Raw genomic sequence first — 20,502 nt, 5'->3', positions numbered from 1 at the left:
CAAATAAACAGAAGTTTTAAGGAAAGAAAAACCTAATAGTACCTGGTTGCATAAGTGTTCATACCCTTCTATAACGGGGGACGGCACTCTGGAATTAACCGATCACATCCAAACTTCTACTGAAAAGTAATTATTTTATTATTATACTACGTCACTGTTGAATGCTTGAATCTGATTGGTTGACGAACGTTCTAAGGTGTGCATTTATTTTCAGGGAAACGCACGGCTAAAGTAGTTCCAGGTCTTGACTGCATTACAGTTCAATATTTACATTTATTCATTTAGCAGACGCTTTTATCCGAAGCGACTTAGATATCACTTCACCAAATTATTTCAGTGATTTCAAAGGTACTTAAATCCCGACAACAGCAAAAGAACCAAAACCCACAAAGACACTGACTGAGCAAATACATAGTAAACAATAGGATAAAAACGACAAATGAATTCCATGTTTTTTGCCACAAAATTGTTTTATTATGTACGGAAAGCGCATACTCTCTTTCACTCTCTCTCCCACACAAACGCACACACATTCAGTACGGACACTCACTCGCACAGAAACGTGTTGTCAGAGCTTCTCTGATCATTTTAATCAGTAAAATAGTTTAACAACTTTAAAGCTACATGACATTTCTCACTAGCAAGGTAATAACGTTGCTTTTCTTGAAGCAGGTAAACTTACAGTTTTGCTATTAGTAGAGATGCTGCTACCGAACACTGTTGAGAGACACACAGATTCAGGTAATTTACACACGCTTAATCTCTCTCTCTCTCTTATAACTGCATTATATTATCAGTGGCTCAAGCCTCCATTACTAGCTCTAAAATAACATTTTGGAATTAGCAAGGAGGCCTGGGATGAGCTGCTTAAAGGGATACTCCACCGTTTTTTCATATTAAACTATGTTATTCCCTTAACTAAGACGAGTTGATACATACCTCTCTCGTCTCAGTGCGTGCACTAAATCGCTCTGTCTTGCGGCGAAACTTTGTTAGCACTTAGCTTAGCCCAGTTCATTCAATATGGGCCAAGCAGAGAAGCTACCAAACACCTCCACGTTTTCCCTATTTAAATACAGTTACTCGCGTAGTGTAACTCGACCTAGGACGGTGACACAAAACAAAACATTGCGCTTTTCTAAGCGTGTAAAATGGATAACTATATTGTATGGCGGAATACCATAGCAAGTGCTTGGATGCACTTCGACTTGGCACAGTAATATCTTCACTAGAGGGAGCGGGGGCCGGTGAGAGGATTTTTCACGAGTGAAGATATTACTGCGCCAAGTCGAAGTGCATCCAAGCACTTGCTATGGTATTCCGCCATACAATATAGTTATCCATTTTACACGCTTAGAAAAGCGCAATGTTTTGTTTTTGAATGAACTGGGCTAAGCTAAGTGCTAACAAAGTTTCGCCGCAAGACAGAACGATTTAGTGCACACCCTGAGACGAGAGAGGTATGTATCAACTCGTCTTAGTTAAGGGAATAACATAGTTTAATATGAAAAAACGGTGGAGTATACCTTTAAGAAATTAGTCCCACACACAAGAGCATTTTAAGGACAAAAACTTGACAAATGTCTTGAAATACATCATCTGAACAATGTCTTGAGGTGTGGTAACCGTAGTATAAACAGAATAATTGATTGCGGACCGTTGAATTATTAAAAAATAATGCACACCCAAGGTGTATTTCAGTTATTTCAAAGATTCTTACAGCCTACAAGAGCAAAACAACCAAAACCCACAACGGCACTGACCAAGCAAATACATATAGGATACAATAGGATAAAAACGATAAATTAATTCCATGTTTTGTGCCACAAAACTACGTTTTATAATGTACGGAAAGCGGATACTCTCACAAATGTCTTTAAATAGATCGTCTGAACGATGTCTTCAGGTGAGGTTACCGTAGTATAAGTAGAATAATTGACTCCAGGCTGTTGAATTATGAGAAAGGGATGTGCATTATTTTCTAATGCTTCAATGGCCTGTCATAAATTATTCCTTGATGATGCTGATTATCCCCAAGTTCAAAATCAGCTGTTTCTGTAGGATTTTTTAGGCCATCATCAACAAGACAATGGGGGACGGTCAAAAACTGATGGAAAAAACATGTCTTGAGTAACAAGTGGTGACAAATACAAGATCATTCTGCCACTAAACCGGCAAGTCTCCATTAAAAATTGGAAGATTTCATCTTTCAGCATGATAAGTAACCTCAAATCTAAGTCATTAGTTTTGGAAAGAAAGTCAGAGCCCAGAACTAAATCCAATGAAAAAACTTGAAGATGGCTATACTCAAGAGATCCCTCACAATTTGATCATCCTGGAGCTGTTTAGCGAGGAAGAGTGCGGAAAAACACGCAAATCTAGATGTGCTAAGATAATAGACTCTTATGCAAAAAGAATGACTGCTGTATTAAATGCAAAAGCTGTTTCTACCAAGTATTAGTTAAGGGACACACGCTGCAACTAACCCGCATATTTTTCTTTGGTTTTCCTTCAAATATTGTATTTGTTTGTTACTTGAATTTTGTTGGTTTAAATATTACAATAAAGGTGGGAAAAGATCTAACCATGAGTTATTTTTTATGAATAAACAATTTTATGAATACAATAGATATTCCTTAATTTCATTGAGATTCTCTACAGTCTAAATATTATGGATTTGTAAATGTCTTTTTGCAAGTTCTTCATCTTGTGATCATGTATGGATCCTGTGAGAATAGAAGTCCATTCATTTTCTATGAAGAAGATCTTCCTGGAGCATTGTGTCTGAAGATCATGCTTGTTGGGTCATTTGTTAATATAACCCAGAGCTGCAATGATGGAGAGTCACAAGATGAGAGTATACGCACAGTCCTGTCAATGGTGCTCTTTCACTATTGTTCTCTTTTCTCATGTCTTTTACCTTCTTAGCATTCTTCAGTTGGTATTAGTGTTATAGTGAAACAATCTTTGTATTATTATTCTTAGAGGCGTCTTTTCAAAGGAATCTTAATCGAGTTATTCAACATTTTTATTATATTTCTACTACAAAGTTATTAAATTTAACTGCTACTATATCCTCCTGGGACCCAGGAATGGACATTATATTTTAGTGAATTTCTCTGACATCATACAAGTCACATGTCACAATCTGGGTGTCCTGTAAAGGGCACATTCGGGACTTTTCAGAGATATCAAATATTTGGAGGTTTCACCATGAAAACAACTTCTCCTTGGTCTTTAAAAATGTCTGACATTAATTTAGTGATCAAATGTAGGAAATATGATAATATATTGTAATTATAATTTATTTTAATTTATTTTAATTTATGGGGTTTCAAATAAAAAAAAAAGACTTTCTGTTACAGAACAGTGCATTGATTTCATACATGTCCACTGTAGAGGACATCAGGACTTAAATCATGTTTAAATCATTTTGGGAGACAACAAGAGAGTATGGAAATAAATTATACATCAATATTCCTATGAAATATTAGATATTATTATTAAAATGTTGCCAATTATTACTCCAATTATTACACTTCTTTTTTCATTAAATGTTGCTCCAAGAAGCATTAATGTGCAAATTAGATACAGTGTATGGATACATTGCATTGAATGGGAAAATTAATTTATGCATTTTACCCACATATTGCATAAAGTAAAATGCTGTATCAATTCATTCCGTTATATCTTTCATGACATAGTTGAGAATCATCTTTATACAAATTTTGGTTAAAAAAAATCCTGAAACCCCAAAATGTATTGGTGATTGAAAAAAAAAAAAAAACATTGTTTTTGCATATACATATAATTTCATGTCATTTTATTTTTTAAACATTAGTCCTGGTGTCCACTACAGAGGACATAGCATAACGTATGTATAAAATATTATTTTGCAAAAAGTTTTTTTTTTTTTTTACCATTTGTTTCTTATGCTCTAAACAATGTGATGACATGAAAAAACTAAATTCAAAAAAATTTTTTTTTTTCTGGGTCTCAGGAGGATATGTATCCTTAGAGATATCATTGATTATTTCTATTACTTTATTTTTTAAACATTTCTCATTTTTATAAGTTTTAGATGTCTCACTAATTAAAACAATAGACTCAACTCGCCAGCTTAATATGTGTTGAATAGGGAGACATCTTGAGACCGGGGATGGTAGCAACACTTTTTGCATTTCTCTCAGTTACTCAGAGACTATTTGGACTAAACCAACCACATTTGTATGTATTAAACTTGCATCTGTCTGCTAATTACCCATACCATTTATAGAATGATTATATGACATATCGTTCACAGTATTAATTTGAATGGAAGAAGCCAGATGTTGCAACTGACCCCAACCCAGGGGACAGCTGCAACATGTTAAAAATACCTTAAATTTCACTAATTAACTTTAGTTTTTTGTCTCAATGAGCATAGAATTCTGACAATATTAACTGTTTTAGGCCTACTATAATATTATATTATTGTAGCCTATTATTTATTTATTTAGTCATTTATCAAATAACAGTTATTGAGTTTTGTTTGTTTGTAGAACATAGGTCTACATAGATTCAGTGTGCAGGTGTGTAGACTTGGAATTAAGCCTTTTCCCCGTTATTATTTGATTCACAGGACCGGACGCTAGTTATCTCGCCAAGAAAAATCTTTATTCTTATACACTCACCTAAAGGATTATTAGGAATACCTGTTCAATTTCTCATTAATGCAATTATCTAATCAACCAATCACATGGCAGTTGCTTCAATGCATTTAGGGGTGTGGTCCTGGTCAAGACAATCTCCTGAACTCCAAACTGAATGTCAGAATGTGAAAGAAAGGTGATTTAAGCAATTTTGAGCGTGGCATGGTTGTTGGTGCCAGACGGGCCAGTCTGAATATTTCACAATCTGCTCAGTTACTGGGATTTTCACGCACAACCATTTCTAGGGTTTACAAAGAATGGTGTGAAAAGGGAAAAACATCCAGTATGCGGCAGTCCTGTTGGTGAAAATGCCTTGTTGATGCTAGAGGTCAGAGGAGAATGGGTCGACTGATTCAAGCTGATAGAAGAGCAACTTTGACTGAAATAACCACTCGTTACAACCGAGGTATGCAGCAAAGCATTTGTGAAGCCACAACACGCACAACCTTGAGGCGGATGGGCTACAACAGCAGAAGACCCCACCGGGTACCACTCATCTCCACTACAAATAGGAAAAAGAGGCTACAATTTGCACGAGCTCACTAAAATTGGACAGTTGAAGACTGGAAAAATGTTGCCTGGTCTGATGAGTCTCGATTTCTGTTGAGACATTCAGATGGTAGAGTCAGAATTTGGCATAAACAGAATGAGAACATGGATCCATCATGCCTTGTTACCACTGTGCAGGCTGGTGGTGGTGGTGTAATGGTGTGGGGGATGTTTTCTTGGCACACTTTAGGCCCCTTAGTGCCAATTGGGCATCGTTTAAATGCCACGGCCTACCTGAGCATTGTTTCTGACCATGTCCATCCCTTTATGACCACCATGTACCCATACTCTGATGGCTACTTCCAGCAGGATAATGCACCATGTCACAAAGCTCGAATCATTTCAAATTGGTTTCTTGAACATGACAATGAGTTCACTGTACTAAAATGGCCCCCACAGTCACCAGATCTCAACCCAATAGAGCATCTTTGGGATGTGGTGGAACGGGAGCTTCGTGCCCTGGATGTGCATCCCACAAATCTCCATCAACTGCAAGATGCTATCCTATCAATATGGGCCAACATTTCTAAAGAATGCTTTCAGCACCTTGTTGAATCAATGCCACATAGAATTAAGGCAGTTCTGAAGTCGAAAGGGGGTCAAACACAGTATAAGTATGGTGTTCCTAATAATCCTTTAGGTGAGTGTATGTCAGGAGAGAAACTCTGAGAAGATGTTATATTCATGCCAGGTCAATGCGTTTCTGTGTTTCTCTGCTGTAGTACAGTAAGATTGAGCTTAAATACACAACTGAGCGACTTTCGACTTCCTTGTAAGGTAGGAAAAAACATATTGTTTAAAGATGGAACGTATATGCTAATGGTACAATCCACTTTCCACATTAAGAAACTATTTCTCAGTGTATATTAGTGGTATACAAATGGTACATTTGCATCAGTCGAAACATTCATTTTCTTGCATAGAGCATACCAACTGTACACATTTATCATCATTATTGGAACTCGCTTAGTGAATATTGCATTTTACACATACCTTTAAGCAGAATACATAATCCTAAAATATGTTCCTTAAACACGTGTCCATGCAATCTATAGTAAACTCGTGCATTTTAAACTTCATAAGATAATACTAATAAAGAATAATAATACAGATTATATAATACATGATATTAAATCATAAAATTATATTCAAAGATGAAATTCTAAGTCTTCAAGGTGTTACAGATGCTATTCAATCTCTCCATATTTCAGTGTCAGACAGGAAGAATTGAACAATTTGCAATGCAACAAACTTTTATTAAACATGCAATTTATAACTTGCAACCGTCCCCAACCCTATCAGCCATGACAGAACATCAAATGCCTGCTAGACACACTGACTTTGACACATGCTGCTAACCATGTCACTCAGAAGTCAACAAAACAATAATTCAAACTAAGTAAGTTTAATTCATACAAAATGTCAGGACAGTATGACAAAAATAGGCCTACATTTCATGAAAAAAAAAAAAAACTACTTTCATACTTCCAAAAGAAGTTTTGTTCAATAAATGCAGCAGCATGTTGAATATGTCTTCTGTATTCTTGGTGGGGGGAGTGTCATCACAGCTTGTTTCTGATTGGAGAAAAATTATGACATGTTGCAGTCATCCCCTGTTGCATCTGTCCCCGCCCACTGAGCAAGCGACGTCTGTGGACGTACAAAACAGGTTGAAATCAAGTCCGCCCGTCCAGGCCATGATCTGAACGTCCATTGACAGCCAGAATTAGTCGATTAATGACACTGAGAAATTATGTCCAATCCGGCCATAATCTAAATGTCCACTGACAGCCAGAACTAGTTCAGAAAAGACGTTCATACTGACTATAATCTGGACGTCCGTTGACATCCAGAAACAGTCCATAAATGACGTGAATAAAGATGTCCAATCCGGCCATAATCTAAACGTCCACTGACAGCCAGAAATAGTTCAGAGAAGACGTTCATACTGACTATAATCTGGACGTCCGTTGACATCCAGAAACAGTCCATAAATGACGTGAATAAAGATGTCCAATCCGGCCATAATCTAAACGTCCACAGACAGCCAGAACTAGTTCAGAAAAGACGTTCATACTGACTATAATCTGGACGTCCGTTGACATCCAGAAACAGTCCATAAATGACGTGAATAAAGATGTCCAATCCGGCCATAATCTAAACGTCCACAGACAACCAGAACTAGTTCAGAAAAGACGTTCATACTGACTATAATCTGGACGTCCGTTGACATCCAGAAACAGTCCATAAATGACGTGAATAAAGATGTCCAATCCGGCCATAATCTAAACGTCCACTGACAGCCAGAAATAGTTCAGAAAAGACGTTCATACTGGCTATAATCTGGACGTCCGTTGACATCCAGAAACAGTCCATAAATGACGTGAATAAAGATGTCCAATCCGGCCATAATCTAAACGTCCACTGACAGCCAGAAATAGTTCAGAGAAGACGTTCATACTGACTATAATCTGGACGTCCGTTGACATCCAGAAACAGTCCATAAATGACGTGTATAAAGATGTCCAATCCGGCCATAATCTAAACGTCCACTGACAGCCAGAACTAGTCCAGAAAAGACGTTCATACTGACTATAATCTGGACGTCCGTTGACATAGAGAAACAGTCCATAAATGACGTGAATAAAGATGTCCAATCCGGCCATAATCTAAACGTCCACTGACAGCCAGAAATAGTTCAGAGAAGACGTTCATACTGACTATAATCTGGACGTCCGTTGACATCCAGAAACAGTCCATAAATGACGTGTATAAAGATGTCCAATCCGGCCATAATCTAAACGTCCACTGACAGCCAGAACTAGTCCAGAAAAGACGTTCATACTGACTATAATCTGGACGTCCGTTGACATACAGAAACAGTCCATAAATGACGTGAATAAAGATGTCCAATCCGGCCATAATCTAAACGTCCACTGACAGCCAGAAATAGTTCAGAGAAGACGTTCATACTGACTATAATCTGGACGTCCGTTGACATCCAGAAACAGTCCATAAATGACGTGTATAAAGATGTCCAATCCGGCCATAATCTAAACGTCCACTGACAGCCAGAACTAGTCCAGAAAAGACGTTCATACTGACTATAATCTGGACGTCCGTTGACATCCAGAAACAGTCCATAAATGACGTGTATAAAGATGTCCAATCCGGCCATAATCTAAACGTCCACTGACAGCCAGAACTAGTCCAGAAAAGACGTTCATACTGACTATAATCTGGACGTCCGTTGACATCCAGAAACAGTCCATAAATGACGTGAATAAAGATGTCCAATCCGGCCATAATCTAAACGTCCACAGACAACCAGAACTAGTTCAGAAAAGACGTTCATACTGACTATAATCTGGACGTCCGTTGACATCCAGAAACAGTCCATAAATGACGTGAATAAAGATGTCCAATCCGGCCATAATCTAAACGTCCACTGACAGCCAGAACTAGTTCAGAAAAGACGTTCATACTGACTATAATCTGGACGTCCGTTGACATCCAGAAACAGTCAATGACTGACAGCCAGAACTAGTTCAGAACAAAATGACAAACAATATCTGTAAATTAATAAACTGACTGTTAATTTACGGACTATATCATTAACTGTTAAATTGATCTTGCTGGTCAGACACCAACAGGGTTCATGATGCACACATGATGCTTTTAAGTCCTCCTGGGAAGTTTGTATTCATGAGGTTTTACTATTTATTTATTTTTTTTAATGTTTTAAATTAATTTATGAAGCCACTGTAAAATGTATCATTACATGTTATATTGTTATACTATAATACTGTCATATTTTGTGCAGGCATTAGCTTACTTCATTGTAAATAGAAAAGCCTGGCAATGTAACTGCTAAATACCAAAGTATTGTGGTATTACATGTTTCTCACTGACACACTCATAACTCTTCAAGATCGGGCTTAAAGAAAATCCCAAGCTTCCTACTCATATTTTCATCATTGTGGCGGCGTTCATGTATGTTCAATTTGTAAATACGATCTTTATGATACAGGTATGTCTTGAGTGCATCAATAGCTCTAGTTTAGGGACAATCCATACAAACAATCTTTACTAAACAGACTGTCACAGTGAGAAGATTTTTGTCCTTTATCAATGCTAAAGGCCTAACCACTGCAGTTAACACCATGCTGTTAAATAAACGTCTGTAGACAAGTCTTAAGGTTAGGGTTAGGGTTAACCTTAATCCTTAATTTCTAACCCAGACCCGGTTTCACAGACAGAGTTTAGATAAAGCCAGGATTTGTCCTTAGTTCAATTTGGGTATTTCATTATAGCTTCTAAAAATGTGCCTTAGAACAAAAAAAAAAAAAACATTACTGGCGTGCATCTTGAGACAAAACAATGGCACTGCCATAAGATATGTCAGTGCAAGTTGCTTTCAGGTAATACAGCTCAAACATGCATTTTAGTCTGGGACTACAGGCTTAAGTCTTGCCTGTGAAGTGTGAAACCCAGGGTATTATGTTGTAACTTGTATATAATTCTGCCAATGTTACCAAAGTGTTGCGTTGGACAGAGGATTAACTCTAAACCAACAGGTTGTGTACCAGTGCCTCACAGGGTGATAAAGGATGTTGACATTATTAGGCATAAGAGTGTTTCTAAAGGAAAGGTCAAGAATTTGTGAAAGTGTAAAAGGGTCATTATTGGTCACATGAATGTAACTGTCACCACCATGATACCAATTCATTAGATTTTCATATAGATCTACATACAGAATTGTATATGAATATATGCAGTGTTTGCTCTGTTTAATATACTGTTTGCTCTATTAAATTGCGCTTTATCAGAACAGTGGTAAATAAATATTGTATATGGTCAGTTACTGTAAGTTCTTACAGTATTTTTAATCTTTAATTTTTAATGTTTAATTTTTAATCATGCACTGCAATGAAAAAAAAAATTTAACCAATTGATTAAATATAACAGCCAGCATACAAATCCTACAACCAAATAAACAGCACATTATATATATATATATATATATATATATATATATATATATATATATATATTTTTTTTTTTTTTTTTTTTTTCCCAGTAATTGCAATGTTGCCACACTATTGGCTGTCTCTCCTCGCTGTTTTGAGCATGATTGGTTATTCTCTGTTTATTCTGACTGTCATCCAGGAATCTAGCCAATGACAACTATGCGCGCCTTTACGAGTCAAGTTTGAATAAACGTCAGTTGAGCGAGTCGGTGTTTGCTTTGCTGCTGCGCGGGATCTTCAATATTAGCCTATTATGTGGGTTTTACATCGTTTAAAACATGGATTATTTTACATCGGACTGCTAAATGTTTATTTTGAGCGAGTTGCTGGATGTAAATGAAGAACAAACAAGGAATATGGACAAAGAATTTTAACAACGGACATATTGCAATCTACGGAAGGTAAATAACTTTATTTTATACAAATTCTGCTACGTCAAGATATAGTGTATTAAATTGAGAATCTGAACGCGATTAGATCAATATTATTAGTGCATACGGTATTCCAATGAATTAATGTTATGTGCTGCTAGCATGTGTAACTTGTCTAACTTATGATAAAAAAATAAAAAATAAAACTCAGCATGGGAGCTTTACAACGAGTGAACTGAGAATATTGTATCTTTAGACAGAAAGGAACTGTCACAGTCTTACTCTAATCTGCAAACTAGGCTTTTGAATCTATTGTTGATCGCGGGATGGCTAACCGATCAGTTAAATTAACGAGTCGTAATAATATGTTTTGGAGCTGTTGAGTCAATTTTGCAAGCTTTTGCAAATGTCTCCGTTAGTAAGTAAAACAAATAATAATATTGATGTGTATGTGTGTGTTTCCTTCATGATCCAGGCATTTTGGGAATAAATATTATCCAGCCACACGATGTTCAGATGTGGTGAGTATTGTCATAAAATACTCGTGAAATAGAGGCAGAACATGTAAACTCTGCTCAAATGCACTGGTTCAAACCCTCCAGACAAGCTTTATCTTCTTGAGTTTACAGGCCTAGCTGACCCAAAAATAAATGTCTTTCAAAATGAAAGTATTTTCAAACCTGTATAACTTACTTTTGTGAAACACAAGAATTTTGGGAATAAAACAACTGTATTCATTGTATGACAAAAATAAAAGGCATTTTCCAAGATATCTTAATTATGGTTCTACATAAGAAACTCATACAATTTCAACATGAGGGTGAGTAAGCTACATAATGAGATTTTTTTTTTTTTTTTGGATGAGCTGTTCTTTTAAGGACATTTGCTAAATTAACCATGTTTTTTATTAGCCTATAGTGTAGAAACCATGTTTTTATGGTGGACTGATTACAATAATTTATTAAGTGAGTATAGGAGCAGGCTTCACTGCATATATTAATAAACTTTTAGAGTGCTGGCCTGAATAATTGTAATACGTAAAATAGGAAAGAGGCCGCACTATGCATAACCTTTTATTTGCAAAAATGCATTTCGGCGCATGCAAACTGATGAAGGCACGCGCCAAAACGTGTTTTTGCAAATAAAAGTTTATGCATAGTGCGGCCTCTTTCCTATTTTACGTATTACAATAATTTATTACCATTTGGTTAGTGTCGCAAAACATTGTTAATTTTTAGTGTTCTCCAGATTTATATAACACTTATGGAACATTAAAAAATGGTCCTATGTTACCCGATCAATAATCCTATTAACACACTTTTTAACAAAATTTTTATTTTTAGATCAAGCATTGGACTTACGGAGCAGAATAGGCACCAACAGATAAAAACAAGTCCATCACTAGTAAGTATCCACTGCAGTATCTGGTTACACTTTATTTCGATAGTCCACTTTAGACATTCTACTAACTATAAGTAACTTTTCAACTACATGTCAACTAACTCTCATTAGAGTATTAGTAGGCTGTAATAGACAGTCAATAGACTGGTAGGTTAAAGGAGAACTCCGGTCAATTTTAACATTGAGCTCATTTTTTTGTACATTTGGAGTGCTGTCAATACAGAGAACAACGACAAAAATCGGTGTTGCCTACACCGTGTTATCCTCTTTTTAAAATTTGCACCCTGTTGACTTCAATGGGGCAAGTACTAAACCTGCTTTTAGCCTCTTAACATCCTTGATGTGTCATTACAAGTGCACAGGTCATGTGAGTGATTCCTTCAGAGTGAACACAAGTGAATCTGACTGCAGTAGATGTGAAAGATATGTATAAAAATGATGTTATTTAAGCCAGCGCAAATACCTGTATTTACATCCTGTTTTCGGTTGAAGTCCAAAGTAGTCGATTGTCGAGTTCACGCGCATAGGTTTAGTTACCTATGATCACGCGCGTGAACTCGGCAATCGACTACTGTGGACTTCAACCGAAAACAGGATGTAAATACAGGTTAAAGCTAGATATGGTGGAAGAGTTCCATTTAACATTTGTTTGGGTTTGCTATATTACACACATTTTCATCATACCGAAGTTCCATAGGTAAAACTTTTATTAATAGATGCGTTAATGTAACTACCTGCAGGGTTAAAAGAAAAGACGTCAAGAACACACAAACTTAAGGAACTTTTACACAACAACAATGTACTAAAAACGGAAGAGTTTTTTCTTTGTACAGATGACAACGTTATTAAAACGATTACCGTTTGGACAGATCCACTGTGTTAATCTACATGTTCCTTCTTTTGGTGATGCACATTTTTCTATCAGACATAAGTTTTAGATACCAGACAAAACGAATGAAATGTGACCCATGCTAATTAATTCCCCCCTTTTACCTCTCTCTTTTATCTTTCTGTGGCCAGGATCCGTCATTCATCAGAACAGCTACCAAGATAAGTGAGTATTCGTCCTCTACCTCCTTTGTCTCAATGTTATTTCAACACAATTGGTCTCCAAAGTACAATATGTATGTGTTTATATTAGGGGTGTAAGATTAAGAAAATGTCATAATTGCGATTTTCGATGCAAAAATGATTCTCGATAAATAAAAAAACGATTCACAGTATGTAAATGTAGTTACTTTTCCTATGTAGGTATTAGGGATATGCATCTCCATAACTGAGGCCGATACGATACGCATCTCGATGCATAGCCAACGATACAATACATTAATGATACATATAAGCAGCTGCCAGCTACCGATGCAATGCAATACGATTCACTATTATTACGATCCGGTGCGATTCGATTTCGATTCAACGCATTGCAAAAATATGATGCTATGCAATTCAATATGGTATAGATAGTTAACTTTTATTTCTTTTGTTCAGACATAGGGCAAATCATAAAGTAGCTTAAGTGCCATCTGACTTTTAACACATGGCTCTCTCACAATCAAAAGATTTGGTTTCCACAAAAAAAGCAGGTACTGTAGGCTAACTGACCAGAAAGCAGGTGCTGTTATTATGTGCTTCACGGGCCGTTTATCAGTTTGGACCAGGGCCGGGTTTCCCGATAACGATGTATCTTAGCTCTTAAGAGCGCTTTCTACGTGCAAGATTACGAACGCTCGCAGCAATTCCACGAGTGTTTCCCATAAATGAACTTAACATGAACGCGCGAGAACGCGCTCTGCGTGCTACTTAAGAGTCGCTGTCCATTCGTGAAGTTCTGAAACATAACCTTATATGGAATCGTATTCTGAACGTTTAACCTAATAATTGTCATCTGTTGTGGATTAGCAATCAAGACAAGTCTATATAAAGCACCTACAGGCGGAGGCACTGACAAAATGGCAAAAAAAAAAAAAAAGATTTAAAGGATTTGTTTTATTTATTTTTTGTTCATTCATTTCATTTTGATTAAAATTATTAAATTAAATTATTTAATTTTTTTTGTTTTGTTTTCTGACCTTTTTAATTATTTAATTTATACATTAATTTAACCAACAACAAAAAAGAGTAATAAAGTGTACAATAAAGTACAATCAAAACCTTATATTATAATCACATTGCATTTGAAGAAAGCTAAAGGTGTAATCTGCCGGTTGTCCTGCAGGTGTCCTCATAAATCTGTCTTCTTACGATGCACTTGGGGATGTACGATTACTCCAGAGCACTCGTAGATCTACGAAGATTTTCAAGTGCTACTTAAGCTACGATGCTTTTGGGAAACAGACCGTAATATTAAGATCAGTCGTACGATCGTTTTTACGATCAACTTAGGCTTACGATGCTTTTGGGAAACGCAGCCCAGTGCAGCACGAGCCGATCTTGATCAAGCGACACTGTTACTACACGGCGCTAAGAGATCCCCACTGAAGTAATAACATCGCTGCGAGATCTAGTGAGAAGCATTCATATTTCTCTGTTATTAATGGATCAAACAGCGCTGACGTGGAAACATTGTGCCATGAATGAACAATCCAGTGTCCACAGATCAGCAACATTCACCATGGATTTACTGTAGTAACACTAACTGTAACCATGGAAGTTTGGCAGGAATAGTAGGCTATAATGCTTTCAAGTTACATTACGTTGGTTTTATATTGACATAAATAAAATTACTGCCCTCAAATGTTAATCTGAACTAAAATAAACCTTTGTTTATAACTACAATATTACATTTCATTTTTTTCAAGGAGCTGTTTTACATGCTTCTAAGAGTCAATTATAGCTTCATCATTCCTCAAAGTAAAAAAAAAATCATACTTTATGATGTTAGGTTTAATAAAAAAAAAAAAAAAGTTACAAATATTAAATCAAGGAAATTTCTCTGGCATTTCTTTCTTTTTCCTGTATCGAAAACGTACCTTACCGTGACACAAGTGTATCGTATTTAACCGAACCATGAATTTTGTGAACCGTTAACTTACACCCCTAATATGTGTGTGTGTGTGTGTGTATATGGGGCTGTTTAAACCTGGCCACTTGATGCGTTTTCTCAGATCGGATAGCTATCTGTTTTATCACAACAATTCCATTTACACCTTACACCTTTTGCAAAACGGATATAAATCCGATCTTCGATTCCCTCGCTATGCAAATTTAATGGCGTTCACGTCACCGAAAGCAACAGATATGAGCTGCATTTTATTGATCATCCGTTAAAGGAGAACTCCGGTCAATTTTAACATTGAGCTCATTTTTTTGTACATTTGGAGTGCTGTCAATACAGAGAACAACGACAAAAATCGGTGTTGCCTACACCGTGTTATCCTCTTTTTAATATTTGCACCCTGTTGACTTCAATGGGGCAAGTTTTAAAGGTCCAATTCCATGGATTATTTTTATTATTTTATCATGTTTCCTGGGGTGCCCTTATAATGTTAGTATGTTTTTTAGATCAAAAATTGTTATAATTTAGAAATAAAAGGCATATTTCCTAGCCTGATTTCATTCCCTGGTTTGAACACTCTGTTTGAAGGGGCGTGTCTGCTGTGAGACTTCAGTGTAAACGCCCACTGCTGTGATTGGCTGCTGTGAGACTTCAGTGTAAACGCCCTCTGCTGTGATTGGCTGAAATGTTTGCATATGAAATATCTGGCATTACATGTGGAACTATCTGGAAAACTTTTACTATTACAGCTATTATACGTTTTTACTATTACAGCTATCGGGATTAACGAATCGTGAGAAGTTTTTTAAGTATTTAGATCTATTTCAATCACATAAAAGGTTGCAGTGATGAGCATATTGAGCAGATGACAGCCTGTTGATCGTGTGAAAAAAGATCTTATCACTTTCTGCACTCTCACTAATGATTTCACCAATGCAAACATGAGGTATATAAATACAGTAAGCGCTTCGTTGTGCAGTGTAACAGCGTCATTGATTTCATAACGAGTTTTGGCAAGTGTCCAGATAAACTCGCGCTGTGTGATTGACAGCTTGGGCGATTGGAAAGGGATTGTTCTTTGATCGCTTTCTGTATATTAATCACAGTTTAAGTAAGATTATTTTCATCCTACTAAGAGAAACGATGTGAAGTTGATCGCTACTTCCATATTAAATCACTACTTGTTCTTACCGCTTGCTGGAATATAGTTGAAATTGCCCCCTTCGTCAGTATGAAACGCTGAGAGAAGCCTGCTTGATATTATCCCAGGTTAGAAAAACAGTCCGTGGTGAAATGGACAGAGCAAACTAACAACTTCGAATTAAACTTTTGCGGTATCCGATTATAGATAAACATCAACCGTCTGTTGACATTTCGCCATCAATACGCCTGTGTTCCTGTGGGCGGAGGTTAGTCAAAACACGGTTCTGGTGATGTCACTAAAGAAGGAAGTAGTGGGGTGTAGTCCAATCGAGCCGTTCGTTGTAGTCAACTTCTGTTAAATAAAATATCTCGCTTGGCATTGAACTTTGAGCTTTATAATTTTACAGATATTATTTATACTCTAACAACAACATTACACACTAACTAAAGTTTGAAACATGGGATCACAAAGAACGGGACCTTTAAACCTGCTTTTAGCCTCTTAACATCCTTGATGTGTCATTACAAGTGCACAGCTAATGTGAGTGATTCCTTCAGAGTGAACACGGGTTAATCTGACTGCAGTAGATGTGAAAGATATGAATAAAAATGATGTTAATTCAGTCAGCGCTCATACCTGTATTTACGTCCTGTTTTCGGTCGAAGTCCACAGTAATCGATTGTCGAGTTCACGGGCATAGGTTTAGTACCTATGATCACGCGCGTGAACTCGACAATCGACTACTGTGGCCTCAATGTTAAAATTGACCGGAGTTCTCCTTTAAAATTTCTAAATCAAAGACCGCAATAGGAGAGAGCGCAACAGCCCTGGTAATATCATTTCATTTCTTTACTTTTAAAGATGATAACTGTGTTAAGCATCGGGGGCTTACTTTCACTTTGATTTCCGCTAGTTTGCAGGTTGGCTTGATGAATAACGTTAGATGGTCAGCGGCGATGCGGCAGTAGCGTCATCATAACTGGCTATAACATGACATATAGCCTATAACACGCTCTCACACCTTTATTTTAGAGCATTTTTGGGAGGAGTAAAATTTACATATGATATGTGGTTTCAACAACCAGATGCATTTACACTTGTCCAGAATCTTCTGGAATGCGGCCCAGACCTCCTCCTGAAGTGGTTTGAGCAATCAGATTCAAATGCGTCACGAATGCGTTTCAGAGGGCATTTACACCTGGTCTTTTCAAGATCGTATAGCTATCCGATCACCAAAATCGCATGAAGTTGTAAATGGCCCCTATATGTGTGTGTGTGTGTGTGTGTGTGGAATGCCTTATATCAGGCTTGATGTAATTTTACTTGATTTGTGATTTATTTCATTTAATTGATTCGAGTACTCAAATTTTCAACTATGTATCTCTGCTATAAGCTAAACCACAACAGTGGCATTTGTATTTATTTATTTTACATGTTGATTTTTTTGCTTTGATTGTAGCTGCTGTCATGAAATGGGACCCAGCTGCAACAGAGGCCCAAATAAAGTCTGCAGCCGATCATCTGAAACTGCTTGCTGCTATAAATGAAGCTTGTGAACCTTATAGCAGCCATATTTTGTTAATTGTTATATTATAGCCTATATTGTTTTAACAACATTTTATAGATTATTTAAAGGGAAAATGTGTTAATTTACAACTTAACTGTTCTGGTTTTTAAGTTTGATTGTGTTAATGTATACTTTATTCTTCCGGCTGTTAAGTTTTGGTCCAGCAGAACAAAATAGTAATAAAAATATATTTTGAGATTTAAATAGTTGATTTCTTGGAGTGATTAGTTTGGTTTACAGGAAAATGGTAAGCAGTTTATTACAGTTATATTGTTAAGATATACAAATGCAATTATATACACTACACAGTTATTCAATTGAATATTCAGTATTATCAATATTCTTTAAAATCTTGTTTAGGTCTATGGTCTGTGTGTCTGCAGTTTCATGACACGACAACCATTAACAATGAGTAACTGGGTTTTTCTCAGTGAGAACTAGCTCACTCACTGCCACTGTTTTGTAAATATTTTTTTAAAGTTGGATCCTTGCAAAATGCACATATGGGATTTCCATGTCAGTATGGGTCTTTAACAGTCTTTGACATTTCTACTACAGAAAACACGTCTAATACAACTTTTATTCTTGCTGCCTTTAGATGTCTAACAATTACGTCTGTAGCACGTCTTTACTTGACATCTATACAATGTCCAGAAAAGACGTAAAAAAAACTTTCATTCTGGATCCTGTGAGGACGTCTTCTGGATGTCTAAGAATGGCGTCTTTGAGGACGTCTTCTGGATGTCTAAGAATGACGTCTTTAGCACGTCTTTAATTGACGTCTATACAATGTCCAGAAAAGACGTAAAAAAAACTTTCATTCTGGCTCCTGTGAGGACGTCTTCTGGATGTCTAAGAATGACGTCTTTAGCACGTCTTTAATTGACGTCTATACAATGTCCAGAAAAGACGTAAAAAAACTTTCATTCTGGCTCCTGTGAGGACGTCTTCTGGATGTCTAAGAATGACGTCTTTAGCACGTCTGTAATTGACGTCTATACAATGTCCAGAAAAGACGTAAAAAAAACTTTCATTCTGGCTCCTGTGAGGACGTCTTCTGGATGTCTAAGAATGACGTCTGTAGCACGTCTTTAATTGACGTCTATACAATGTCCAGAAAAGACGTAAAAAAAAACTTTCATTCTGGCTCCTGTGAGGACGTCTTCTGGATGTCTAAGAATGAAGTCTGTAGCACGTCTGTAATTGACGTCTATACAATGTCCAGAAAAGACGTAAAAAAAACTTTCATTCTGGCTCCTGTGAGGACGTCTTCTGGATGTCTAAGAATGACGTCTGTAGCACGTCTTTAATTGACGTCTATACAATGTCCAGAAAAGACGTAAAAAAAACTTTCATTCTGGCTCCTGTGAGGACGTCTTCTGGATGTCTAAGAATGATGTCTTTTAGACGTCTTCTGGACGACTTTTTGCTCGCTGGGCGGTCTCCCATATTTTAGGAGGGTTTTGGGTTATGAACCCGTCACTCATGATTGACAGGGAATCCATGTCTCAAGAAATCAGTGTTTCTTACAGGGCCGAACTGACTGGCGTGGTCTTGTTGTGATGCCCTCCCGAGTCCCGAACTGATGTCTGGGGATATTAAAGAAGCTTGTTTTGGACATAGGCTACCGGGTCTACAGCCCCATTATCTGTGGTGACTGGTGATTGGGGTTTATGTGTGTTGATGTTGTGGGGGCATGCTTACATTTAACACTTTTGACCATCCAATGGTGCCTGTATAAATTTGGGTAGTTCACTTCATCAGTTTCTAACCAAGCAGTTCGTGTCCTCTGTGGATTATCCTCGTTCTCAAAGTACTATTTCTCCAAGTTACATTTTGTTACTGGAAACGTGAGTGTGCTTTACAAGAAGATGGATGCCTGTCTTAACAGTAAGTGTTTTATTATTTAGTAATATTATTAAGAACCTTATTTTTATTTATTTATACGAGAGCACTGTTCTATATTGCGATACTTAAACAGGTTCTCTGCGCTTCAGGTGACACGACTTGTGCGAGTCTTTTCGATATTGTTGAGGAGCTTAATTTCCTGAATCAAGCGAATGGTACGTATAATTACGTTTTATGTTTAAATGTTGTGTGTGTGTGTGTGTGTGTGTGTGTGTGTGTGTGTGTGATGCATAATCATGTTTTTTTAATTAAACAGGAGATCCGAATCAGGGGTCAAGCATATAGTATCAGCGCGAACATCCTCGTGCCCTTATTATGGTGCGTTCACACCGGACGCGAAAAGCGCGTCAGGCGCGAGTGATTTCAATGTTAAGTCAATGCAAAGACGCGTTACGCGCGTAAAAAATTCCTGCGGCGCGAATGAGGCGTTTAGCGCGGCGCGGTAGACGCGAATTCGCCTCATTCGCGCGTCAAGTTCGATTTTATTAGTGCTTTTTGTGCATTCACGCGTTTGACGCGAATTCGCGTCTGCCGCCCGAGTTGAAAAATCTGAACTTCTGCGTCAATTCGCGCCGCGTTAACCAATCAGGAGCCTGCTTGCTTCACGTGGCATAAAGTGACATAGCATTACAAACTCCCGCTCGAAGTCATTCATTCCAAATGGAGGAGAAACTGATTCTTGCTGTGAGTGGTCACCCAGAGTTGTATGACTCAAGTTCGTACTTTTATAGAGACAGGAACAAAAAGGACCTCGCTTGGAAGAAAATTAGTGAGGAGATTGTACAACCTGGTAAGTTGTAAGATATACAAATTTCACTTTTGAGTCACGTTATTGACCTACTAACT

The sequence above is a fragment of the Squalius cephalus genome (genome assembly GCF_949319135.1).
Source record: "Squalius cephalus genome assembly, chromosome: 22".
In the NCBI taxonomy this organism is placed as follows: Eukaryota; Metazoa; Chordata; class Actinopteri; order Cypriniformes; family Leuciscidae; genus Squalius; species Squalius cephalus.
Note: the sequence above shows the minus strand (reverse complement) of the source record.